This window comes from Ascidia mentula, assembly GCF_947561715.1.
Source record: "Ascidia mentula chromosome 2 unlocalized genomic scaffold, kaAscMent1.1 SUPER_2_unloc_2, whole genome shotgun sequence".
Classification (NCBI taxonomy): Eukaryota; Metazoa; Chordata; class Ascidiacea; order Phlebobranchia; family Ascidiidae; genus Ascidia; species Ascidia mentula.
In genome coordinates this window covers 42501-47500 of record NW_028113665.1, presented here as the reverse complement: position 1 = coordinate 47500, position 5000 = coordinate 42501, and the positions used below count along the sequence as shown (strand labels likewise).

Here is a 5000-nt window from a genome sequence, read left to right as displayed (position 1 = left end):
CAACTGCGGCACATTTTGCCTTTTGAGAGCCCGGATAACAGAATGATGGCTCACAGTATCGAAAGCTTTGGCAAGGTCTAAGATTGCCACTGCCAAGTTCGTGCGACGCCTGGCTGTTGAAGCGTCCTTGATAATGCTATTAAGCAATATCACGTTCTCGGCACAACCCTCCACGGGTCTGAATGCTTTCTGACGGTAATTCAGGGTTACTGCTCCTTGAAGCCGTCTTGCCAAGATCTTGGTGTAGAGCCTCACCAAGTGCGACCCGATGGTAATTGGTCGCCACTTCCCGATATCTTCGAGATCTTTATTGGACTTCGGAATTAGAGTAGTCCTGCTCTCTTTCAGTCGCATGGGGACTTTCCCTGCACGCATCCAGATGCTGAAGATCCTGCAGAGGACCTTTGAACCAATCAGCTTCAGATGCTGCACCTTCAACTTGTCCGGACCTGGGGCAGAGTTCTGCAACTGCCTCAAAACCATCGAACATTCTTGCTCAGTAATAGGAAGCAAAACACTTCCCATTTGTCTGTTGACTTTCGCCTTCTCAATTCGCTCCTCGTCTGGGGGTGACTCGTCACCGAACCTTTCAAGATATACTCTTTCAACCTCCTCGATCGGAGGGCCCTCCGGATTGAGAGGCGCGTCATCGAGCAAGATCTTCGCGAGTTTGGATCGATTTCTTCTCCAGAGCTTTTGTTGGAGAGCATACTCCTCGCGTTTGATCTCCGATGGCTTCCTGCGCACATCATCTCGATCTTTCCTCGCCTCCTTCCTCTTTTTCATTGGGTTGCGCCTGAGGGCAAAAATCTTAGGGTACAACCTGCACAATAAATCGTCCAATACTTCAACAACGTTCCCGATCTCATTTCGAAGTCTAATTAGACGATTTATTGCGCAGATACTTCTCTTTGAGTTGCCCGAGGCTGACAACTCATCAAGGTGGGCATCGAACACCTCGCTCCAATCAGCCTGTGGGTCTTCGACCGCTTCATGTTCTTGGCTGTTGTCTCGATTTTCGTTCCTCATCGAAGCGAGGGTAGCTTGGTACCGTTCGGATTTAAGAGAGTCATAGTTACTCCCGCCGTTTACCCGCGCTTGGTTGAATTTCTTCACTTTGACATTCAGAGCACTGGGCAGAAATCACATTGCGTCAACACCAGGTGGCGGCCATCGCAATGCTTTGTTTTAATTAAACAGTCGGATTCCCCCGGTCCGCACCAGTTCTAAGTTGGCTGTTCGACGCCGGCCGAAGCGAGCCGCGAGACCCGCGTAGCTGCGGCACTCCACGGCCAGAGACCGACACAGGTCCAGGCTCACGACCCGCCCTCCGGAGAAGGCAGGCCGTTCGCCCAGTCCGGTACAGTCCCGTCGCCCGCTTCCTGCCACAGCCCGACCGGCCCAGCCCTTAGAGCCAATCCTTTTCCCGAAGTTACGGATCTAGTTTGCCGACTTCCCTTACCTACATTGTTCTATCGGCCAGAGGCTGTTCACCTCGGAGACCTGCTGCGGATATGGGTACGACCTCGCACGAAACTTACACCAACTCCCTCGGATTTTCACGGGCCGACGCGGGCGCACCGGACACCACAAGAGACGTGGTGCTTTGCGGGGCCCAGGTCCCTATCTCCGGGCAAACCGATTCCAGGGTCGCCGCCCCTTACCAAGAAAAGAGAACTCTCCCCGGGGCCCACGCCGACGTTTCCGAGTTCGCTTGCGTTGCCGCGCCAGGCGCCGGAGCGCCGATCTCCGTGTCGAGGTTCGGGAATATTAACCCGATTGCCTTTCGGTCCGCCGGGGCAACGACGAGCATCGCCCCGCTTCAGAACGGCATTCGCCTATCCCTTAGGGTCGACTGACCCATGTTCAACTGCTGTTCACATGGAACCCTTCTCCACTTCGGCCTTCAAAGTTCTCATTTGAATATTTGCTACTACCACCAAGATCTGCACCGGCGGCTGCTCCACCCGGGCTCGCGCCCTGAGCTTCGACGCCCGCCGCCGCGGCCCTCCTACTCGTCGCAGCGTAGCGCACCGGCGTGCTCGCACCGCCGCGACGGCCCGGTATAGGCCCGACGCTCCAGCGCCATCCATTTTCAGGGCTGATTGATTCGGCAGGTGAGTTGTTACACACTCCTTAGCGGATTCCGACTTCCATGGCCACCGTCCTGCTGTCTAGATCAACCAACACCTTTTGTGGGCTCTCATGAGCGTCGCGTCGGGCGCCTTAACCGGGCGTTCGGTTCATCCCGCATCGCCAGTCCTGCTTACCAAGAGTGGCCCACTTGGCACTCGCATTCCATGCCCGCCTCCAGCCGAGCGAGCCGGGCTTCTTACCAATTTAAAGTTTGAGAATAGGTTGAGGACGTTTCGTCCCCAAGGCCTCTAATCATTCGCTTTACCAGATAAAACTGCGACCACCGAGCGCCAGCTATCCTGAGGGAAACTTCGGAGGGAACCAGCTACTAGATGGTTCGATTAGTCTTTCGCCCCTATACCCAAATTTGACGATCGATTTGCACGTCAGAATCGCTACGGTCCTCCACCAGAGTTTCCTCTGGCTTCAACCTCCTCAGGCATAGTTCACCATCTTTCGGGTCCCAACGCGCACGCTCTCGCTCGACCTCTCCGGCAGAGCGGACGAGATCGGCCGGTGATGCGGCCGTCCAGAGAGACGGCATCTCACCTCCGCCGGACCGCGCCGACATTCACTTTCACTGCGCCCATGGGTTTCGCACTGCCCCGTGGCTCGCGCGCACGTTAGACTCCTTGGTCCGTGTTTCAAGACGGGTCGGGAAGGTGGCTGACGTTAGCCGCGGACCCCGTGCGTCTCGCGCGGCGCTGCCCACCCGCAACCGACACGCCGCAACTGGGCACTGAGCACAGTCCACAACCGGCGACGCACCGGCTCGGACGGGACGCCCGGCCCACGAAGGGCAGACGCGGCGATCCCTCCTCGCCCGGGCGACGGGCCGACGTGTCCGCGCGCCTATAACACCCACCCGGGGGCGGGCTACCTTGCGCGCGGCCTTCTCGCCGCCTCCCAGACGGTCGCGGCCTTCGCACGGCGCTAGTGCGCTGGAGCTGCTCGGAGGACAGCGCGAACGACGGGCCGCAAGGCTCCGCACGCCCACACGCTCCGCTCGGCTTCAGCTGAAAGCGTCGCGCGACTCGACAGGCCCTCCCGTTTGCCTCTCGACGGTTTCACGTACTCTTTAACTCTCTCTTCAAAGTGCTTTTCAACTTTCCCTCACGGTACTTGTTCGCTATCGGTCTCGCGACAGTATTTAGCCTTAGATGGAGTTTACCACCCGCTTTGGGCTGCATTCCCAAACAACCCGACTCTGGGAAGACGCAGAGCGCGCGCCCTCGCCGCCACCATGGGCCTGACACCCGCACCGGGACGAGGCCTCGATCAGAAGGACGCGGGCGGCGAACGACGTACGCGCAGCGAATTCCTTACGCCACAATTCCACGCGCCGCAGAGGCGCGCGGATTCGGCGATGGGCACTTCCCACTTCACTCGCCGTTACTGGGGGAATCCTCGTTAGTTTCTTTTCCTCCGCTTAGTAATATGCTTAAATTCAGCGGGTAGCCTCGTCCGACCTCAGGCCGATAATCCAGTGCCTCGTTTGCGAGAGACACGCGCGCGCCACCGAAGCTCGTGCGAGCGCCGCGCCCGAACGCGAGCCGTGCTGCTCCGGGCCGGGATCCTCTTCGAGGCCGACTCGTAACGAGACGCACGCCGCGTTCGGTTTCGCGCGCTGACACTGCGTTCGTGCTGTCCTGGGCGGGACGACCGTGGCAACGGCCGACACCGCACCGGCCCGACGCGTCGCCGCGCGGGAACGTTACAACGCGACCCTGAGGCGGGCGTGGCGCCGGGATTGACCCGGTGCCGCAATTTGCGTTCAGAACGTCGATGCTCAATGTGTCCTGCAATTCACATTAATTCACGCAGCTAGCTGCGTCCTTCATCGACTCGCGAGCCGAGTGATCCACCGCCAAGAGCCCTCCGTGACTTCGTCAGTTGGACAAGCGCGACCCAGCCGGATTGCACAGTCGAAAAAGCGGTGGCCGAGCGGTCGCCAGCCGTAGGCGACGCATGAAGCCAGCCTGGCACATGGCCACGGCACTCGGCGCAGAACGAAACAGGGTGACCGAAGTGCAATCGCGTGCGCCTCAACAGCGACGAAGGGCGTGCGCGGCCGCCAAGATACGGAGCCTTCTCCACCTGTCGAACGCACGACCACTCGATCGGCGATCGGCCGGTAATGATCCTTCCGCAGGTTCACCTACGGAAACCTTGTTACGACTTTTACTTCCTCTAAATGATCAAGTTAGATCGTCTTCTCGGACGCCGGCGCGGCCGTTGCCGAACGCGCCAGGTCCAATCGGAGGACCTCACTAAACCATTCAATCGGTAGTAGCGACGGGCGGTGTGTACAAAGGGCAGGGACGTAATCAACGCGAGCTGATGACTCGCGCTTACTGGGCATTCCTCGTTCAAGGGAAACAATTGCAATTCCCTATCCCTAGCACGACCGGGGTTCAGCGGGTTACCCGGACCTTCCGGCCTAGGCGGCGACACGCTGATCCGGTCAGTGTAGCGCGCGTGCGGCCCCGAACATCTAAGGGCATCACAGACCTGTTATTGCTCAATCTCGTGTGGCTAAGCGCCACTAGTCCCTCTAAGAAGTTCAACGCCGACCGATAGGGTCGCGTAACTAGTTAGCAAGCCAGAGTCTCGTTCGTTATCGGAATTAACCAGACAAATCGCTCCACCAACTAAGAACGGCCATGCACCACCACCCACAGAATCAAGAAAGAGCTCTCAATCTGTCAATCCTCACTGTGTCCGGGCCGGGTGAGATTCCCCGTGTTGAGTCAAATTAAGCCGCAGGCTCCACGCCTGGTGGTGCCCTTCCGTCAATTCCTTTAAGTTTCAGCTTTGCAACCATACTTCCCCCGGAACCCAAAGACTTTGGTTTCCCGCAAGCT

General features: G+C 58.5%; 2 non-coding genes and 1 pseudogene across 2 annotated transcripts in view; all 3 read right to left on the bottom strand.

Moving 5' to 3' along the window:
- Positions 1–3614, bottom strand: part of LOC145915681 (large subunit ribosomal RNA) — a 6451-nt pseudogene extending 2837 nt beyond the window's left edge.
- A 244-nt stretch (positions 3615–3858) lies between these two features.
- On the bottom strand, positions 3859–4012 carry LOC145915521 (5.8S ribosomal RNA). The gene has a single exon (XR_014403889.1). It is a non-coding gene; the product is annotated as a 5.8S ribosomal RNA (ribosomal RNA).
- Positions 4013–4271: 259 nt separating this feature from the next.
- Positions 4272–5000, bottom strand: part of LOC145915525 (small subunit ribosomal RNA) — a 1824-nt gene continuing 1095 nt past the window's right edge. Inside the window, exon 1 of the ribosomal RNA XR_014403893.1 lies at positions 4272–5000. This exon is cut by the window's right edge and continues 1095 nt beyond it. This is a non-coding gene — a ribosomal RNA (small subunit ribosomal RNA).